We start from the raw sequence: 22,698 nt of genomic DNA, 5'->3' as shown, positions 1-22,698 counted from the left end.
ACCATGGTCTCTGAATTAATTGTTTCATTCTCCATCCTAATGTAGAATTCCACCATATTATGGTCACTCTTTCCCAAGGGGCCTCACACAACGTGATTGATAATTAATCCTCTCTCATTACACAACACCCAGTCTAAGATGACCTCCCCCCTAGTTGGTTCCTCGACATATTGGTCTAGAAAACCATCCCTTATGCACTCCAGGAAATCCTCCTCCACCGTATTGCTTCCAGTTTGGTTAGCCCAATCTATATGCATATTAAAGTCACCCATGATAACTGCTGCATCTTTATTGCATGCACCCCTAATTTCCTGTTTGATGCCCTCCCCAACATCACTACTACAGTTTGGTGGTCTATACACAACTCCCACTAACGTTTTTTGCCCTTTGGTGTTCTGCAGCTCTACCCATATAGATTCCACATCATCCAAGCTAATGTCCTTCCTAACTATTACATTAATCTCCTCTTTAACCAGCAATGCTACCCCACCTCCTTTTCCTTTTATTCTATCCTTCCTGAATGTTGAATACCCATGGATGTTGAGTTCCCAGCCCTGATCATCCTGGAGCCACATCTCTGTAATCCCAATCACATCTCTGTAATCCCAATCACATCATATCTGTTAACATCTATTTGCACAGTTAATTCATCCATCTTATTACGGATACTCCTTGCATTAAGACACAAAGCCTTCAGGATACTGAGAAGTATAGAGAAACAGAGGGTTCTTGGAGTACATGTCCACAGATCCCTGAAGGTAACAGGCCAGGTCGATAAGATGGCTAAGAAGATATACAGGATACTTTCTTTTATTAGCCAAGGGATAGAATATAAGAGTAGGGATAGCAGTTAACGGATATGATGTAATTGGCATTGCGGAGACATGGCTCCAGGGTGACCAAGGCTGGGAACTCAACATCGAGGGGTTTTTAACATTTAGGAAGGATAGACAGAAAGGAAAAGTAGATGGGGTGGTGTTGCTGGTTAAAGAGGAAATTAATGCAACAGTAAGGAAGGACATCAGCTTGGATGATGTGGAATCGGTATGGGTGGAGCTACGGAATACCAAAGAATAGAAAACGCTAGTGGGAGTTGTGTACAGACCACCAAACAGTAGTAGTGAGGTTGGGAACAGCATCAAACAAGAAATTAGGGATGCGTGTAATAAAGGTACAGCAGTTATCATGGGCGACTTTAATCTATATATTGATTGGGCTAACCAAACTGGTAGCAATGCGGCAGAGGAGGATTTCCTGGAGTGTATTAGGGATGGTTTTCTAGATCAATATGTCGAGGAGCCAACTAGATGGCTGGCCATCTAGACTGGGTGATGTGTAATGAGAAAGGACTAATTAGCAATCTTGTTGTGCGAGGCCCCTTGGTGAAGAGTGACCATAATATGGTAGAATTCTTTATTAAGATGGAGAGTGACACAGTTAATTCAGAGACTAGGGTCCTGAACTTAAGGAAAGGTAACTTCAATGGTATGAAACGTGAATTGGCTAGAATAGACTGGCGAGTGATACTTAAAGGGTTGACGATGGATAGGCAATGGCAAACATTTAAAGATCACATGGATGAACTTCAACAATTGTACATCCCCGTCTGGAGTAAAAATAAAACGGGGAAGGTGGCTCAACCGTGGCTAACAAGGGAAATTAGGGATAGTGTTAAATCCAAGGAAGAGGCCAGAAAAAGCATCAAACCTGAGAACTGGGAGAAATTTAGAATTCAGCAGAGGAGGACAAAGGATTTAATTAGGAGGGGGAAAATAGAGTATGAGAGGAAGCTTGCTGGGAACATAAAAACTGATTGCAAAAGCTTCTATAGATATGTGAAGAGAAAAAGATTAGTGAAGACAAACATAGGTCCCTTGCAGTCAGATTCAGATGAATTTATAATGGGTAACAAAGAAACGGCGGACCAGTTAAACAAATACTTTAGCTCTGTCTTCACGAAGGAAGACACAAATAACCTTCTGAAAATACTAAGGGACCAAGGGTCTAGTGAGAAGGAGGAACTGAAGGAAATCCTTATTAGGTGGGTAATTGTGTTAAGGAAATTGATGGGATTGAAGGCCGATAAATCCCCGGGGCCTGATAGCCTGCATACCAGAGTACTTAAGGAAGTAGCCCTAGAAATAGTGGATGCATTGGTGATCATTTTCCAACAGTCTATCGAATCTGGATCGGTTCCTATGGACTGGAGGGTAGCTAATGTAACACCACTTTTTAAGAAGGTGGGGGAAGAGAGAAGGCGGATAACTATAGACCGGTTAGCCTGACATCAGTCGTGGGGAAAATGTTGGAATCAATTATTAAAGGTGAAATAGCAGCACATTTGGAAAGCAGTGACGGGATCGGTCCAAGTCAGCATGGATTTATGAAACGGAAATCCTGCTTGACAAATCTTCTAGAATTTTATGAGGATGTAACTGGTAGAGTGGACAATGGAGAACCGGTGGATGTGGTGTATTTGGACTTTCAAAAGGCTTTTGACAAGGTCCCACACAAGAGATTGGTGTGCAAAATTGAAGCACATGATATTGGGGGTAATGTACTGACATGGATAGAGAACTGGTTGGCAGACAGGAAGCAGAGAGTCGGGATAAACAGGTCCTTTTCAGAATGGCAGGCAGTGACTAGTGGGATGCCGCAGGGCTCAGTGCTGGGATCCCAGCTATTTACAATATACATTAATGATTTGGATGAGGGAATTGAGTGTAATATCTCCAAGTTTGCAGATGACACTAAGCTGGGTGGTGGTGTGAGCTGTGAGGAGGACGCTAAAATGTTGCAGGATGACTTGGACCCGTTAGGTGAGTGGGCAAACAAGTGGCAGATGCAGTATAATATGGATAAATGTGAAGTTATCCACTTTGGTGGCAATAACACGAAGGCAGAATATTATCTGAATGGCGGCAGATTAGGAAAAGGGGAGGTGCAATGAGTCTTGGGTGTCATGATACATCAATCATTGAAAGTTGGCATACAGGTACAGCAGGCGGTGAAGAAGGCAAATGGTATGTTGGTCTTCATAGCTAGGGGATTTGAGTATAGGAGCAGGGAGGTCTTACTGCAGTTGTACAGGGTCTCAGTGAGGCCTCACCTGGAATATTATGCACAGTTTTGGTCTCCTAATCTGAGGAAGGACATTCTTGCTATTGAGGGAGTGCAGCGAAGGTTCACCAGACTGATTCCCGGGATGGCAGGACTGACATATGAGAAGAGACTGGATCGACTGGGCCTGTATTCACTGGAGTTTAGAAGGATGAGATGGGATCTCATAGAAACATATAAAATTCTGTCGGGACTGGAGAGGTTAGATGCAGGAAGAATGTTCCCGATGTTGGGGAAGTCCAGAACCAGGGGACATAGTCTAAGGATAAGGGGTAAACCATTTAGGGCTGAGATGAGGAGAAATTTCTTCACTCAGAGAGTTGTTAACTTGTGGAATTCCAGACCGCAGAGAGCTGTTGATGCCAGTTCATTGGATATATTCAAGAGGGAATTAGATATGGCCCTTACGGCTAAAGCGATCAAGGGGTATGGAGAGAAAGCAAGAAAGGGGTACTGAGGTGAATGATCAGCCATGATCTTATTGAATGGTGGTGCAGGCTCGAAGGGCCGAATGGCCGACACCTGCACCTATTTTCTATGTTCCTATGTTTCTATGTTATGCTTGAACTATATAAAACACTAGTTAGGCCACAGCTAGAGTAATGAGTACAATTGTGGTCACCACATTACAGAAAATAATCAAAAAGGCTAATTGGATGCTGGCCTTTACATCTAGAGGATTATAGTACAAGGGGGCAGAAGTTATGCTGCAGCTTTAGAAAACCCTAGTTAGACCACACCTGGCCTTTATAAGGGAGAGTACTGTGAGCAGTTCTAGGCACAAAACCTTAGGAAGGATTTATTGGCATTGGAGGGAGTGCAATTTAAGTTTACCAAAATGATACGCCGACTTCAAGGGTTAAGTTATGAGGAGAGATTACACAAATTAGGGATGTATTAAGAATGAGAGGTGATCTTATTGAAACATATAAGATAATGAGGGAGCTCGACAAGGTGGATGCAGAGAGGAAATTTCCACTCATAGGGAAAACTAAAAGTAGGGGACATAGTCTCAGAGTAAGGGGCAACCCATTTAAAACTGGGGAGAAATTTCTTCTCTCAGAGGATTGTAAATCTATGAAATTCTCTGCCGTAGAGAACTGTGGAGGCTGGGTCATTGAATACATTTAAGGTGGAGATCGACAGTTTTTGAGCGATAAGGGAGTAAAGGATTATGGGGAGCGGGCAGGGAAGTGGAGTTGAGTCCATGATCAGATCAGCCATCAGATCAGCAGGCTCAAGAGGCCAAATGGCTTACTCCTGTTCCTATTTCTTATGTGCTTATGTTATTCTTCTCTAGAATTTAGAAGGTTAAGGGGTGATCTGATCGAAGTTTTCAGGATATTAAGGGAAACAGATAGGTAGATACAGAGAAACTATTTCTGCTGGTTGATGATTCCAGGACTAGGGGGCATAGTCTAAAAATTAGAGTCAGACCTTTCGGGAGTGAAATTAGGAAACACTTCTACGCACAAAGGGTGGTAGAAGTTTGGAACTCTCTCCCGCAAATGGCAATTGATGCTAGATCAATTGTTAATTAATAGCTTTTTGTTAACCAAAGGTATTAAGGGATATGGGCCAAAGGCAGGTATAAGGAGTTAGAGCACAGATCAGCCATGATCTCAGTGAATGGCGCAACAGGCTTGAGGGGCTGAATGGCCTACTATTGTTCCTATGTTCCTATTGCACTAGAGAGGGTACAGAGATTTATGAGGATGTTGCCAGGGCTGAACAATTTTAGCTATGAGGAAAGATTGGATAGGCTGTGGTTGTTTTCTTTAGAGCAGAGGAGGCTGAGGGGAGACTTAAATTATGAAGAGATCAGACAGAGTGGATAGAAAGGGCCTATTTCCCATCGCAGAGAGGTCAATAACCAGGAGGTATAGATTGAAAGTAATTGGTAGAAGATTAGAGGGGAGTTGAGGAGAACTTCTTTCACCCAGAGGGTGGTAGTGATCTGGAACTCACAGCCTGAAAGGAAGGAAGAGGCAGAAACCCTCATCGCATTTAAAAAGTACTTGGATATGCACGAACTGCTGTAACCTACAAGGCTACGGATGAAGAGTTTGAAAGTGGGATTAAGCTGAATAGTCCTTCTTCGGCCAGCACAGACACAATGGATTGAATGACCTCCTCCTGTGCCACGAATTTTTATGATTCTATGTTGACCTCAAGATCTTGATCAAACAGATCAGAATATGCATGGAAATATTGATGGAGTCACTGGGAGAGGTCAGCAAAAGGAGCAGCCAGAGCCATTTAAAGGGAGGTGGCAGTGTCCTGAGTGCCGCCACGCTCAGGTCTGCAGACCAGCGCCAATAAACTAAATGGCCTGATCAAGACTGGCAATGTAAGAGAACTGCCACCACTTGGGCATCGCTCCACTGCTCACCCTGTCTTCTGAACTGGAATGAAAAATATTTATTCACTGTGCACTGTGTTTCAATGGATCCCTGCTCTTCCACCTGGAATCTGTATTTGGAATTCCCCTCACAAGCCTTTCTTGCATGTAGGTACTTAAGACTCCATTTTCATATTACAGGATCCTTCTAGCACTTGTTCTCCTTGTTACATCAGCTGTCTGTTCACAATTGGGAAAAATCTTGTTTTCGGCTAATGCTGTTACACTAAAAGAAAATGGCACACAATGCCTGAGACAGGGTGGGGAAGGAAGGAGCATTCCTGACATCAGGCAGCACACTCCTTATCAGGAGCATGAAATGGAGCTTCTGATGTCGAATTCCACCTTGGTTGTGGGCAGCAGAGAGATCAGTGAACCAGTGATAACTGAAGGTTAGTGTGTGAAATGTAATACAGGTACAACGTCCTGAATCCGAAAACTTCGGGACCAAGGCCTTCTGGTTTTTGTTTTTTTTCCGGATTTCGGAGAAGAAATCTGACGTCCCGAATCCAGAAACCCTTGGGCCAAGTTTCGGATATTTCCGGATTTCGGAGAAGAAAATTCGACGTCCTGAATCCGGAAACCACATGGACGATTTTCGGGTATTTCCAGATTTCGGAGACAATCCGACGTCCCGAATCCGGAAACCTCGAGGTTGGGCAGGTTAGCATATTTTTCCAGATTTATCTTTGAAAAGGTATATACAGCTTAAAATGTACTTGAACTATGAAAGGGAATGTATTCAACGCATGAAATATAACACAGTAAATAAAGGTTTTTATTTGGTAAACAGTACAGGTATGAAATATAATCATCATCATAGGCAGTCCCTCGGAATCAAGGAAGACTTGCTTCCACTCTTAGCATGAGTTCTTAGGTGGCTGGACAGTCCAATATGAGAACCACAGTCTCTGTCACAGGTGGGACAGATAGTCGTTGAGAGAAGGGGTGGGTGGGACAGGTTTGCCGCACGCTCTTTCCGCTGCCTGCGCTTGATTTCTGCATCCTCTCGACGACGAGACTCGAGGTGCTCAGCGCCCTCCCGGATGCACTTCCTCACTTAGGGCTGTCTATGGCCAGGGATTCCCAGGTGTCAGTGGGGATGTTGTACTTTATTAGGGAGGCTTTGAGGGTGTCCTTGTAACATTTCCGCTGCCCACCTTTGACTCGTTTGCCGTGAAGGAGTTCCGAGTAGAGCGCTTGCTTTGGGAGTCTCGTGTCTGGCATGCGAACTATGTGGCCTGCCCAGCGGAGCTGATCGAGTGTGTCCAGTGCTTCAATGCTGGGGGTGTTGGCCTAGTCGAGAATGCTAAAGTTGGTTCGTCTGTCCTCCCAGAGGATTTGTAGGATCTTGCGGAGACATAATTGGTGGTATTTCTCCAGTGACTTGAGGTGTCTACTGTACATGGTCCATGTTTCTGAGCCAAACAGGAGGGCGGGTTTTACTACAGCCCTATAGACCATGAACTTGGTGACAGTTTTGAGGGCCTAGTCTTCAAACACTCTTTTCCTCAGGCGGCCGAAGGTATGCACTAGAGGCTGTGTTGGATCTCGTCATCAATGCCTGCTCTTGTTGATAGGATTGAATACATTAGAGATGGCAGGACAGGCAATTTGTCACTGCTGTTGCATGTGGGAACTGGTGGACACTATTGAGGTCCATGGTGACCACATCTGCAGCAAGTGTCTGCAGCTCGAGGAACTTCGGCTCCGCGTTGATGAGCTGAAATCCGAGCTGCAGACACTGCAACACATCAGGGAGTGGGAGAGTTACCTGAATGCCATGATCCAGGAGCTAGTCACACCAATTAGAGTAATTAATTCAAATTTGATCCGTGGTCAGGGACAGGAGGGTGTGACTATGAGTGAGGAAGGTACGGCGACTCACGATGTAGTGATGGAGGAGCCTCAGCCCTTGTTCTTGTCCAACAGGTTCGAGGCTCCTACTCCCTGTGTGGATGAGAACAGGGACTGCAGGGAAGATTAGCAAACTGACGACAGCACCGTGGTATGGGAGGCCATTCAAGCGGGGGGAGTAAAAAGAAATGTTATAGTGGTAGGGGACAGTAACGTTAGAGGGATAGATACTGTTCTCTGCAGCCGAGAGCGTGAGTCCCGAAGGCTGTGTTGCCTACCTGGGGTGCCAGAGTTAAGGACATCTCCTCTGGGCTGGAAAGGAACTTGGAGTGGGAGGGCAAAGATCCAGTTGTCGTGGTCCACGCGGGTACCAACGACATAGGTATGACAAACAAAGAGATTTTGCTGAGGGATTATTAGCAGCTAGGGGCCAAATTAAAAAGCAGAACCACAAAGGTAATAATCTCTGGATTACTACATGAGCTACGAGCAACTTTGCAGAGGGTAAATAAGATCAGAGTGTTTAACACGTGGCTCAAAAATTGGTGTGGAAGAAATGGGTTTTGGTTCATGGGGTATTGGCACCAGTACTGGGGTAAGAGGGAGCTGTTCCATTGGGACGGGCTCCACTTAGACCATGCTGGGACTAGGGTCCTGGTGAATCGAATAACTGGGCTGTAGAGAGGGCTTTAAACTAATTAGCGGGGGGGAGGGTTCAAGTGGAAATTTAATAGTTAAAGAGTAAGGAGAAGGCAAAAGAGCAGGGTAGCACTGGAGGAATTGAAAACCAGAGCGTGATAGGAAGGGGCAGAAGCTATAAACATAAAAGTATATCAGAAAGTGGGGTCAAGGCAGGAAAAAATGGTAAAAAAAACAAATTTAAAAGCTCTTTATCTGAATGCATGCAACATTTGTAACAAAATAGATGAGGTGACGGCACAAATAGATACAAATGGGTATAATCTGATATCCATTAGAGAGACATGGTTGCAAGGTGACCAAGGCTGGGAACTAAATATTATGGGGTATTTGACAATTCAGAAGGATAGACAGAAAGGAAAAGGAGGCGGGGTAGCTCTGTTAATAAAGGAAGAGATCAGTGCATTAGTGAGAAACGATATTGGCTCAGAAGATCAAGATGTAGAATCAGTTTGGGTAGAGATAAGGAATAATAAAGGGAAAAAGTTGCTGGTGGGCATAGCCTATAGGCCCCCTAATAGTAACTGCACTGTTGGACGGAGTATAAATCAAGAAATAGTGGAGGCTTGTAAAAAAGGAACAGCAATAATCATGGACGATTTTTGTTAAATTCAGAATAAATCCACAGGACTATATCGCAAGGTCAAACTGTTGTGACCTTGGTCTCTTTATTCAGACTCCAGAGTGGGGAAGCAGCATGGTGAATCACCTTTTATATCTGTTTGCCCCAGGGTGGACAGGTGACCCTTGGGTCCCCCACAGGTGTACCCCCTAGTGGCAAGTCTTACATTTAGGTAAAGTTTACATACATACATGACAATTTTAACCTTCATATTGATTGGACAAAGCAAATTGGCCCGGTAGCTTTGAGAAAGTGTTCATAGAGTGTATCCGGGATAGTTTCCTTGAGCAGTACATTGCAGAATCAACCAGGGAGCAGGCTATCTTAGATCTGGTGCTGTGTAATGAGACATGATTAATAAATGATCTCCTAGTAAAAGATCCTCTAGGAATGAGTGACCATAGCATGGTTGAATTTCAAATTCAATTGGAGGGTGAGAAAGTTGGATCTCAAACCAGTGTCCTAAGCTTAAACAAAGGGGACTGCAAAGGTTTGAAGGCAGAGTTGGCTAAAGTGGACTGGGAAAATAGACTAAAGTGTGGGATGGTTGATAAACAGTAGCAGACATTTAAGGAGATATTTCATAACTCTCAACAAAAATATATTCGAATGAGAAGGAAAGACTGTAAGAGAAGGGATAACATCTATGGCTAACTAAGGAAATAAGGGATGGTATCTGTAATGTCTGTAGCTCCACACTGTGGATGCCTGTGTTACTGCAGCTAATGCTGTTTAATAAAGAGCAGGTCACCTGACCAGCAGGTCAGAAGATTCCGGAACCTGCAGCTATCTTACAGGTTGTGTGTTGTGTGCTCTCTTGAAGATATTACATTTGGCGACGAGAATGGGATGTAATCGGATAATATAAAGCTGAAATTTTTGTTGGTGAAGGATTCAGCCAGTCAACAGAGAGACTTTGAGAGCTTCTCTGTTTTTAGAAACAGTTACAAATCTGAGGTAAATTACAAGCACACTTGGTTAAACTGCCAGAGTCAAAATGGCTACCCCTATGGGAGTTATAGGGCATTTGGGGGCATTTCAATGCAACCGTGAAAGTTTCAGAGCGTATGTGGATCAGCTAGAAATGTTTTTCACTGCAAATAATATCATCGAAATTCCTGGTAAAAAAGGCAGTAGCCGGGCGGTGTTGGAGCGAAAAAGAGCTATATTCTTAACTGAGGCCGGGCCCGAGTTGTATGAAACGCTGATAAATTTGCTTGTGCCTGACAAGCCAAAGGATAGAACGCTGAAACAGATTCTAACTAAGTTAGAACAACATTACAGCCCCCTTCCGCTAGAAATTGCTGAAAGTTAGCGTTTCGGAATACGAAATCAGAAGGCCAAAGAAAATATCAGTGAGTACATTGTAGCATTAAAAAAGCTATCTCTTCACTGTAATTTCGAGACTTTCAGAACCGAACATGTGAGACCACTTTGTTTGTGGGATGAAAAATGATGCGATCAGAAGAAAGTTATTGACGACACCTAACTTGACTTTTGATTCTGCTTGTCAGACAGCTAGGTCGATGAGCATGGCCGACGAATATTCCCCAAAATTTCATAATAATTTCAGTCAGTAGACAATCAAGGTGAATCGCCTGCAGGTTCAAAATAAAAGGCAGTGAGGCCCCAAAGTCTCAGCAACTGGAAGTGGGAACAGAGCATTGACGTCCTGCTATCGGTGCCTGGGACAACACATTGCTCAAAGTTGTCCATATGTGAAGGCAGAGTGTTTCTTCTGCAGGAAAACTGGGCATCTTGCAAAGGCATGCCGACTGAAGGGTAAACCAACTTTCAGAGCTATGAGTAGAAATCTCCAGAGACTACGTAGCATGGAAGAACAACAACAAGACGACGAGATGTTAGAGTTAAATGTCATCAGGAGCACGAAGTTAACGGACGGCGATTCGAAAAGTATCATAATCCACATTGATGTTGCAGGATTCAAGATACCCATGGAAATCGACACTGGTGCATCCGTGAGTATAGTACCGGCATCGCTATGCCTCGACAAATTGCAGGATTTCCCATTAGAGAAAGCCAAGATAGAGCTACGAGGCTACTCGGGAGAGAATATTCCTGTGGTAGGTCGTATCACCGTACCGGTGAAATACAAGGATCAAGTTCAGAGCTTGCCTCTAATAGTAGTGGCAGGAGACAAGCCTGCCTTACTAGAAATTGGTTGGGATCACTGAAGCTGGATTGGAGTGAGATTTTTCGTGTTGAAACGAGATTTGTATCAAAGAATTATGTCGTCAAGAATTATCCGAAGGTATTCTGCAAAATGGGCAGTCCGATCCAAGGCTTCAAGGCGAGTGTCAGAGTACAGAAGGACGCTAGATCGGTTTACTACAAGCCATGTTCCGTACCATATGCACTCAAGGAGAAAGTTGAGCAAGAACTCAAAAGACTAGAGACTGACAACATTATTTCTAAGATAGATTGATGTAATTGGGCTACACCTATTGTTGTTGTACCTAAGTCCGATGGTAAGGTAAGATTGTGTAGTGATTATAAAGTAACCGTAAACCAGGTTCTAGAAGGTAATGTCCCCAATACATTGCCAAATATAGAAGATTTGTTCACTTCACTGACAGGGTGTCAGATTTTCTCAAAGTTAGATCTTACGAATGCCTACTTACAGCTTGAACTAGATGAGGAGTCGAAGTCATGCTTGACTATAAATACCCATCTAGGCCTATATCAATTGAATAGACTACCATTTGGAGTGTGTTTCGTCCCTGCCATATTCCAAGGAGTAATGAACCAGATTTTGCAAGGTACTGAAGGGGTAGTATGTTATTTAGATGACATACTAATTTCAGTACCAAATAGGGAAATTCAGAATAACATATTGAATGACGTCCTCAAACGGCTGGAGAAGCACAGAGTACGAATGTCTGCTCGCAAGTGTGAGTTATTTCAAAACTCAGTGGAGTACTTAGGGTACAGAGTAGACAAAGATGGTTTACATCCAACCAAGGTAAAACTGAATGCAATCAGAAATGCACCCACTCCCATGAATGTCACTGAACTTCGATCATTTTTGGGTCTTTTGAACTATTATGGGAAGTTCCTACCAAATTTGGCTACAGTATTACATCCACTGAATGAACTTTTGAAAAAACAGGTCCATTAGAAGTGGTCAAAAGGATGCGATACAGCATTCAAGGAGTGTAAAAGCAACTTGGTAGAGGGCACCATGTTAGTTCACTATGACGTATCTCAGGAGATCAAGCTAGCATGTGATGCCTTTCCGTATGGAGTTGGGGCAGTAATCTCTCAGTATTACATAGTGGGGAGGAGAGACCAATTGCCTTTGCTTCACGCACTCTCAGTGCCAGTGAGCGTAATTATGTGCAAATTGAAAGGGAAGCTTTGGCATTAATTCTTGGCATCAAGAAGTTCCACAAATACTTGTATGGTCGTAAGTTTACTCTCATTACAGACCATAAGCCCCTGACAGCAATCCTCCATCCAAAGTCCCCAGTTCCAACAATAGCTGCAGCCTGAATGCAGAGATGGGCTTTGATTTTGTCAGCATATACATATGATATTGAATAAAAATGATCAGTTGATCACAGTAATGCTGATGCAATGTCTAGATTGCCTTCCCCATCACAAGTTACACCCGATAGGAAAGAGGTATTCTATTTTTCATACATTGATAAACTGCCAATCACAGCTGAAGAGATTGGTAGAGCAACCAAACGTGATCCAGTTATGTCAAAGGTGTATGAGTATATTGCAAATGGATGGCCAAATCAGACAACAAACAAAGACAAAGAATCCATTCTTCATTCATAGGAATAAATTATCAGTCGATAAAGATTGTATCATGTGGGGTGCAAGAGTGGTTATGCCAAATAAATTCAGGTCCAAATTAATAGGAGACCTCCATAGCCAGCACATGGAAATGTGCTTGACCAAGAGTTTTGCACACAGTTACTTGTGGTTGAGTACATTGTAAGTCAGTGTATGACATGTCAATCGGTAAGCAAGAAACCACCATCAGTACCATTACAGCCATGGAAATGGCCTCCCAGGGTGTGGCAAAGGCTACATATTGATTTTGCTGAGCTAGAAGAACAATTGTTCATTGTGATTGAGATCCATTCAAAGCGGGTCGAGGTGTTTCCAATGAGGAAAATAACAAGTAAAACATTAGACATTTTGCGAAGATTATTTTCTTCATTTGGCCTCCCAGAAGAAATTATTTCAGATAATAGACCACAATTTCATTCAGAAGAATTTGCACAGTTCACAAGTAAAAATGATGTGAAACACATCAAGGTTCCACCGTACCACCCTGCTTCGAATGGTGCAGCAGAGCGAACTGTACAAATTGCAAAACGTGCCCTCATCAAACAAATTTTGGATCCAAATCCAAAGAAACGACAGTTGTCATTGGACCACAAATTGGCTAATTTTCTAATAACGTATCGTAATACTCCTCACACAACTATTGGTAGAACACCAGCAGAGTTGTTTCTCAAATGACAGCCACGAACCAGATTTTCGTTGTTAAACCCAAACTTGGCACAGTCCGTAGAAGAGACACGATTAAGACAGAAAGAGAATCATGATAGAGGTAGAGTAAAAGAGAGAAGTGTGAAATTCAATCAAATGGTGAGAGTGAAGAACCATCACCATAAATGGGTAAAGTGGTTACCAGGAAGAGTGGTGAAGATATGTGGTCCTCGCACATATTTGGTCAAGATGTTTGATAATGGACAGGTTAGGTTTGTTCACATTGATCATATTTTACCCACAGACATTGAAGTACTTGAGAGTGGGAGTGATTCAATTATTTCTGACTCATCAGATAGTTTTGATACACCAATAGCATATCCTACATCCAATGTACTGGAAACAAATCCAAGAGAAAGTCAGAATTTAAGTCAAAGTCCGAGTCAGGAAAACAAACAATCTGAAGTTAGAGAGAGTTCAAATGGAAATCAAGGGCATCCCTTGGAGGAAAACTTCCCTCAGGATCAGCCTCGAATGAGTTTAAATACGACACCATGTTTGGAAGGTTCTGTTCGAGAGCGAAGGTATCCTCTTCGAAACAGAAAACAAGTGGTTAAGCCTGATTTGTAAATTATGGCAAAATAAGTCCATATCCTTTGTTATGTATAATCATGCAAGTTATGTATGATGACTGTTTGTTATAATAACTTCTTCATTAAGGAGGGAGAAATGTAATGTCTGTAGCTCCACACTGTGGATGCCTGTGTTACTGCAGCTAGTGCTGTTTAATAAAGAGCAGGTCACCTGACCAGCAGATCAGAAGATTCTGGAATCTGCAGCTATCTTACAGGTTGTGTGTTGTGTGCTCTCTTGAAGATATTACAGTATCAAATTGAAAACAAGGCCATACAATGTGGCCAAGACTAGTGGGACGCCAGAGGATTGGGAAACTTTTACAAGCCAGCAAAGATAGGCTAAGAAAATAATAGAGAGGGAAGATAGATTATGAAAACAAACTAGCACGAAATATAAAAACAGATAGTAAGAGTTTCTACCGTTACATAAAAGGAAAAGAGTGGTTAAAGTAAATTGGTCCCTTAGAGGATGAGACTAGGGAATTAATAATGGGGAACAGGGAAATGGTAGAGACTTTGAACAAATATTTTGTATCAGTCTTCACGGTAAAAGACACTAAAAACATCCCAATAGTGGATAATCAAGGGGCTATAGGGAGGGAGGAACTTAATACAATCACTATCACTAAGAAGTAGTACTCAGTAAAATAATGGGACCAAAGGCGGACAAGTCCCCTGGACCTAATGGCTTGCATCCTCGGGTCTTAAAAGAAGTGGATACAGAGATAGTGGATGCATTGGTTGTAATCTACCCAAAATCCCTGGATTCTGGGGAGGTCCCAGTAGATTGGAAAACCGCAAATGTAACGCCCGTAACAAGGAAAGGGAATACACATTAAATGGTAAGATACTGAGAAGTGTAGAGGAAAAAAAGGGACCTGGGAGTGCATGTCCACAGATGCCTGAAAGTAGCATGCCAGGTAGATAAAGTGGTTAAGAAAGCATACGGAATGCTTGCCTTTATTAGCCGAGGTTTAGAATACAAGAGCAGGGGGGTTCTGCTTGAACTGTATAAAACACTAGTTAGGCCACAGCTGGAGTACTGCGTGCAGTTCTGGTCACCGCATTACAGGAAGGACATGATTGCACTGGAGAGGAGGAGATTTATGAGGATGTTGCTGGGAGTGGAGAATCTTAGCTATGAGGACAGATTGGATAGGCTGAATTTGTTTTCATTGGAACAGAGGAGGTCGAGGGGAGACCTCATTGAGGTGTATGAAATTATGAGGGGCCGAGATATAATGGATAGTGTTGTAGAGAGTAGAAATATATATAGACTTAGGCATTAGGCACCTGCTGGATATTTAGAACTCACATAAGCTTAAATGGACACACACATAAAATGGCTGCCCAGGCATTATGGGAAATCAGGTAGTCAAACTGTGAACTGTTGAACGTTCACTGACCGAGCAATAACCCTGTGAGGCCCACTGTAGGAATGCCTGGGAAGGCAGAGATAAGAAGGAAGCCATCTCCTGTGAACAAGGCCATAAACCAATTAATTCCCCAGGAAGAAAGATAAGAGGGAAACCATTTGCTGTAAACAAGGCTACAAACCAATTATTTCTCCCAGATGAAAGAACTAGGGAGAGAACATATAAAGTCATCGATCAACCCAAATTGACAATGGTTCCCTGGTTACTAGGAGAATTCTATTGGATTAAAAAACCTATATGTAATCTATAATCGTTATGATTGGCTTGTGTCCAGCCGTGATGAGCTGTGTAACTGCAGTAAGCTGTTTTGTAACTGTTGTAAAACATATAAAGGTACATGTAACTCTTTGTTCTGTGGAGAGAAACCTGGATACGGTCCTGTGTGTTTCCTCCCCGCTGAGCGTTATTAAATACCGTCAGGCATTGGAACCGACTCTGAGTGTTGAGTGATTCTTCAGAGAAAACACTAACGCTAACAATGGCGTAGTCGACGGGATTTCCCGGAGTCGCTGGACGCCCTTGGAAAAAACCCGGGTGAGTATAAAAAACAATTTTTAAGTATAAAGGGTGCGGAAGGTGGAAGCTGGTTGATCGACATGAGGAGACGGTCTAATATCTCAAACGCCTAGCCTGAGCCTGAATTAAGAGGACTTTTGTCCCACGTGACGGCCAGGAACCAAGTAGGCGTAGGGAACACACTTAGACCGTGGGATCGTGATACCGAGAGACATCTTCCGGACCCAGTAGTGTAATTTGAAATACCCCGGGATAGAACCAAGCAGTGTACAGCGGCTAACGGAATCCAAACCTGTGAACAGGGTCGGACCAACGGGCTGAGCGGTGGTAGGTAGTCGTTAAGGATATGTAGAGCACTGCGGGAATTGCTTAAACGCGTTTTTAAGAATTGTATAAGTTTGTGTAACAGCAGAACTTGTGACCTGACAGTAGCCAAGAGACAGTTTACTACAAGTCGCGCTAGAAAGAAAGCGGACCGCTGAGAGTAGATTCCTAACGATACCAGTCCTACCCAGGAATGGCCATGAAAACAAGTAAACTCGAGTGGGGACCAGAAGGGTCGCTTACCCGCCACCTGGCGGAAAAACAAAAGAAGCTAATTGAAAAAATGATTAAAGCAGGGTGGAATCCTCAGGATTAGTTATGTGAGGAATTATTTAGATAAAACTACGAATTCCCTGAAAGGTCATGGATCCAAAAATAGAGCCGGCCAAAACAAGAAGAGAGACTGTTGTAAATGTCTGATCGTTGAGTGAGAAGTGTCTGTGTGATTTTTGACTGCAGAATGAATTTTTGTTTTATGTTTTCATGTTCCGAAAGCCTGGTTGGAAGAGGAATGCAAGTGTCTGTTTATTTTAGAAACAGAGTGAAAGTCTTTTTTTTTAAACCCTTTGTAATGTTGTCCTGTATGTGGGAAGTTTTAAGACATTTAAGTTAGAAACGCAGGTGTGGATTTATTCGGATGATAAGTTACGGAGCTAGGAAAATAAACAAATAAAGAATAGGCTTGTTGAGCAAAATATTTATTTGACATGCTCACTTACTTGCCGAAAGAAAACATGCAATGATTGATTGGGTTGAAAGACATAAATTTAGTCTCGGAATGAGATAAAGAATGCTTTAAAAAAAAAGAGCTTCTAAAAAAAAAAAAAGTTTTAAATAAAGATTGAAATTACAAAGTTTGAATTGGGATTTTGAGATATTCAGAGAAGGCACAGGAAATACTGAGGTGGATTTAAAAAAAGAAAGATTAAATTAAATCTGATCAGGTCAAACTCCTGGGCAAGTGGCGAGCTATCTGCGAAGGTGTAAAAGGAACTTTTGGAAAATGTTAAAAAAAAAACAGCAAGCTTTAGTAACGACTTTGAAACTGGAGCATTTTGAGATAACGAAAAAGCACTCAAACTCTCAAAGATGGACTTCATTCCAGTTATGGAGAAAAAGAAAAAGATAAAGACGCCACTTTGAAAGTAAACAAATGATTTTAAATTAACAACTTTATGGAGTTACGAACCCTCCGTGTAAAATACAAAACCTAATTTGAAGAAAGGAAAAAAAAAGATGTAACGGACTAAATGGAAAAAGACATAACTTACTAAATACTAGTTGATGTTTGCTGTGAAAAAGATATTGGTTTAATTAGAAGAGAAAAAAAATTGGAATAAGTAAAAAAACACTCTACATGGATTCGAATTTTAAATTATGAAAAAGTTTCAATGCAGTTTGAAAAGATTTCCAAAATGGACAGTGTTTATCAAAAATGTCCCGAACAGTCTAAACAAGCAGGAGGGTTTTGAAGATAACGAGGAGAAAGAGAGAAAAAAAAACAGAATTGAATTTCAGTAAACAAAATTGCTATTGTATGTGTGGTCTTGTTTTAAAACAATTTAAAAAAAAAAAAAAATTCTTTGGCAAGTACTTGAATTAGAAGTTAAGAAAACATTGGAGTTTACTCTAATGATTTATGCTGTTTAACGGATTCCTAATTTCGAAGCCAGTTTTGAAGGCACAAAGACTTTTTTTTCAGATGATTACGTGAAGTCACGTAATGACATCAGGTCTTCTTACAAACCTGGAAAGGAGTTAACCCTTTCCATTGACAGCCGTTTTATACTGAACATTATTAATTTGGATTTCTTAATAGGGAAAAAAAAAACTCACCTAACAGGAAACAAAAATAAAAACAGAACTAGCTTATGTAATAATACTTGCCTGATACAATAAAGAAATAGATATTCAATAAAACAAATTGAAGAGTTAAAAGCTAAGATAAACAGGCTGGAAGAGATAACGGGACTAGACGGATAGTGCAGTGCGCAGCCATAGCACCATCACCTCTGGCAATAGAGCCAATGTACCCCACGGTGGGTAGGTGTAGTCCACAAACCCAACCTAACGGTAAAGCAGACAGCGATGTTTGGAGGAATAGCTTTGGCCTTGGTCATAATAGGAGTTTGGGTAATATTTAAGTGGGTAAAGACACAGGCGCACGCCCTACAGATTCAACTCGAAATGGTTCGATTATAACCTTGTGCTTCTGATTTTGCAGGGTGACAGGGACACTCGTAGAGCAAAAAAACTTAACCCCTGGTGACGACCAGGCCGTCTGTTTAAAATTACAGATAATACTTACCGGAATGGGAATACGAACGGCGCTACTCGTAATATGGATAGCCCTGCGACAGGCACGTACCCTGGGCAACACCGACGGACAGCAGAGCACGCTGGAAATAAACAACTATATGAACTATGGAGTCTTGTTTAATTTAACGGACGGAATGTGCATCCCAGCAGCCAAGGACTGGAGCAAGGACAGGACTTATTTTAATAAGAATCCTAATAAGAATAAGAGTATGTGTACAGTGCTCCACGGGTATAAGGAGCAGATGCATTAAACGGAGGGATGTCAAAGGGCCCGATGAATGCACTTTCGGCATAATTTGCGCGCCTCCGGGACAATCCCAGCAATCAGTCATCCGCAAAAAGGGCATGGGGCTGTGTGGGTATTACGAGGAGGTGGGGGCGGCTGCTATATCAATGTATGTATGTTTCTCACCCCCTCCGACACCGCGCCCCATAAGAATCACTACATTGCCCGAAGAACTGCCTTGTCCCATAACTACTAAGGGACCAGAAAATGGGATTGCAATGTACAACGAAGGGGAATTATTGTATGATAATGTTAAACATGAAATTGTGCCTGTTCTGATCAATATTTCAGGAATCCAGATGCCGGAATATTGTACCGAACAGTCAAGGAAGATGTACAATGTATTAAGTAAAGTCGTAATGCAGCAGGCTGCCGATGCCATGGGTGCCAGTAAGTTCCGGGGACAGGGGTTAGCACCCAGGGTGAAGAGGGAAATAGTAAATGATGTTGCTACCGTTTTCAATACAGGAACCTCCGTAGTGAACTCGATAGACATACAAGGGCTAAATGAGAGGGTAGAACAGCTTAAAGGGGTGATGAAGGGGTTATTGGAGAGGGTGGAGCAAAACCAGGAAGACCAGGCCAACCTAGGAAAGGAGGGGGCCGAAATCCAGTTGGATGGCATCTCAGTCCTGGAAGCTCACGCTAAAACCATCAATCACCTCATTGATAGAGAACAAGAAGATACAATAAAGCAAAGACAGGGGCAACTCTGTCATGCTTATGGTCTGTGGATGGTGGGACAGATCCGCCACAACCTCAACCAGATCCAACGCGGGGAGGTACCCGATTGGATAGACAGTTCACATTTAGCTCAGTTGGCGAACCAAAGGGGGACACTGGATAATTGTACTCTGAAGGGACTGACCAGAGTATACCCCGCAATTCCAGATTGCCAGATGGGTAGGACTACCGGGATAGGGATAGTCCTGTTGATCCCTATAGCAACGCCGGACTCAGGGCCGTTCCCCTTATACCAACTAGAGAATATCGGAGTAATACGGGAAAATGTCTCCATACGCTACTACCTGACCACCACCTCTGCCGTTCGTCGAAACAACATACTTACTGGGATTTCCCTAGCAGATTGCAAGCAAAGGGGGGGAAATCACAGTATGCCCTCACCCGGTGGGCCGAGGTGAACTAGACGAGTGCGGGTTTAACCGAACCAATGGGTGTGTACTAGAAATAGTGCCCGCACACATGCACTTCGCGAGGGCAGGCTACGGAGGGAGGGGAAGATACTGCGTCTCTACCACAGAGCGTTCATACCAGTATAATGACCTGCAGTGCCCTATACCGCAGCCAAACTTTTGCTTTATACCGCTACGACCTGTCGCGATCGGGCAAGCACATATCACCCAGGTTAGGCGCCGGAAGTCCGAAGTTATTGAAGTAACTGATCAGCTCCATGATCATTTGCAGGATTATGACGAGCCAGAGCAAGTCCCTATCCCACATCTAACCGAGGTATTACGGGAGTTAAGGCTCAGAGTGGGGCAATCCGTAAAACTCTATCACCAGATACAAACTAAAATCAAAGAACTGGAAGAAGATACCGAGGTAGACTTACAAAGTCAGAGTTGGTGGAGAAAAGTCTGGGACTGGGGAATAAATGTGAACATCCACCCATGGATCCGAATTATTTCACACACACTGGTCGGGATACAATTAATCTTAGCAATAACATGGGGCGTGATGGCCTGCCAGGTATGCAGGCGCCACAAACGGCGGAAACGGACCAATCACCGTTCCCTGGATATTAAACAAGCCTGTTTGATAAGGGGACGGGAGGAGCTAGCCTTTGTTAATTTGATCTAAGCAACCGGGACTCCTGAAACCGCGTGACTGGCCAGCACGTTGAGGCAAGGAGTACCGGGCAGTGCACAAATATCAGATAAAGGCAGTACGGTCGGTTAAAAGGGGACTAGGACTAGTCCCTTTACCGAAAGGGGGGAATTGTTGTAGAGAGTAGAAATATATATAGACTTAGGCATTAGGCACCTGCTGGATATTTAGAACTCACATAAGCTTAAATGGACACACACATAAAATGGCTGCCCAGGCATTATGGGAAATCAGGTAGTCAAACTGTGAACTGTTGAACGTTCACTGACCGAGCAATAACCCTGTGAGGCCCACTGTAGGAATGCCTGGGAAGGCAGAGATAAGAAGGAAGCCATCTCCTGTGAACAAGGCCATAAACCAATTAATTCCCCAGGAAGAAAGATAAGAGGGAAACCATTTGCTGTAAACAAGGCTACAAACCAATTATTTCTCCCAGATGAAAGAACTAGGGAGAGAACATATAAAGTCATCGATCAACCCAAATTGACAATGGTTCCCTGGTTACTAGGAGAATTCTATTGGATTAAAAAACCTATATGTAATCTATAATCGTTATGATTGGCTTGTGTCCAGCCGTGATGAGCTGTGTAACTGCAGTAAGCTGTTTTGTAACTGTTGTAAAACATATAAAGGTACATGTAACTCTTTGTTCTGTGGAGAGAAACCTGGATACGGTCCTGTGTGTTTCCTCCCCGCTGAGCGTTATTAAATACCGTCAGGCATTGGAACCGACTCTGAGTGTTGAGTGATTCTTCAGAGAAAACACTAACGCTAACAGATAGTAAGGCCTATTTCCCTTAGCAGAGGGTCAACAATCAGGGGGTATAAATTTAAAGTAATTGGTAGATGGTTTAGAGGGGAAATTTCTTCACGCAGAGGGTTGTGGGAGTCTGGAACTCACTGCCTGAAAGGGTGGTAGAGGCAGAAACCCTCACCACATTTAAAAATACTTGGATGTGCACCTGAAGTGCCATAACTGCAGGGTTACGGACCTAGAGCTGGAAAGTGGGATTAGGCTGGATAGCTTCTTGTTGGCCGTCATGGACACGATGGGACAAAATGGCCTCCTTCCATGCTGTAAACCTCTATGATTCTATAATTCTATTTAAAAAAGGAGGCAGACAGAAAGCAGGAAATTATAGACCAGTTAGCCTAACATCTGTTGTTGGGAAAATGCTGGAGTCCATTATTAAGGAAACAGCAGCTGTACATTTGGAAAAGCATGATTCAATCAAGCAGAGTCAACATGGTTTTATGAAAGGGAATCATGTTTGACAAAATTGCTGGAGTTCTTTGAGGATGTAACGAGCAGGGTGGATAAGGGGGAAACAGTGGATGTGGAGTATTTGGATTTCCAGAAGGTATTCGATAAGGTGTCACATAAAAGGTTACTGCACAAGATAAGAACTTATGGGGTTGGGGGTCATTTATTAGCATGGATAGAGGATTGTCTAACTAACAGAAAACAGAGAGTTGGGATAAATGGGTCATTTTCCGGTTGGCAAACAGGAACTAGTGGGGTGCCGCAGCGATCGGTGCTGGGGCCTCAACTATTTACAATCTATATTAATGACTTGGATGAAGGAACTGAATGTAATGTAGCCAAGTTTGCTGATGATACAAAGATGGGTGGGAGAGTAAATTGTGAGGAGGACACAATAAATCTGCAAAAGGACATAGACAGGCTAAGTGAGTGGGCAAACATTTGGCAGATGGAGTATAATGTGGGAAAATGTGAGTTTATCCACTTTGACAGAAAAAATAGAAAAGCAAATTATAATTTAAATGGAGAAAAGTTGCAAAGTGCTGCAGTACAGAGGGAGAGAAGGCAGGAGTGGGGTACTGAAGTTGCATGATCAGCCATAATAAATGATGGTGCAGGCTCGAAGGGCCGAATGGCCTACTCCTGCAACTATTTTCTATGTTTCTATGTTTCTATGTTTATACCTGCTGGCTGCGATTCTTCTGCTGTTGCTAATGTCTTTCTCGGTATATAGCGCTAAAACAGTGCTGTCTCGTCGGCATTATAGATTTTCAGCAGCAATTAGTTTAACGAACTCATCTATATAACCTTCAACTGCCTCATGATCTGCTGAAGCATTTTCACCACACACTTTCAATTGCTTGATGCCATGACGCCTTTTAAATTTGGTAAGCCAACCTGA

This window comes from Pristiophorus japonicus, chromosome 2 (assembly GCF_044704955.1).
Source record: "Pristiophorus japonicus isolate sPriJap1 chromosome 2, sPriJap1.hap1, whole genome shotgun sequence".
Taxonomy (NCBI): Eukaryota; Metazoa; Chordata; class Chondrichthyes; family Pristiophoridae; genus Pristiophorus; species Pristiophorus japonicus.
Note: the sequence above shows the minus strand (reverse complement) of the source record.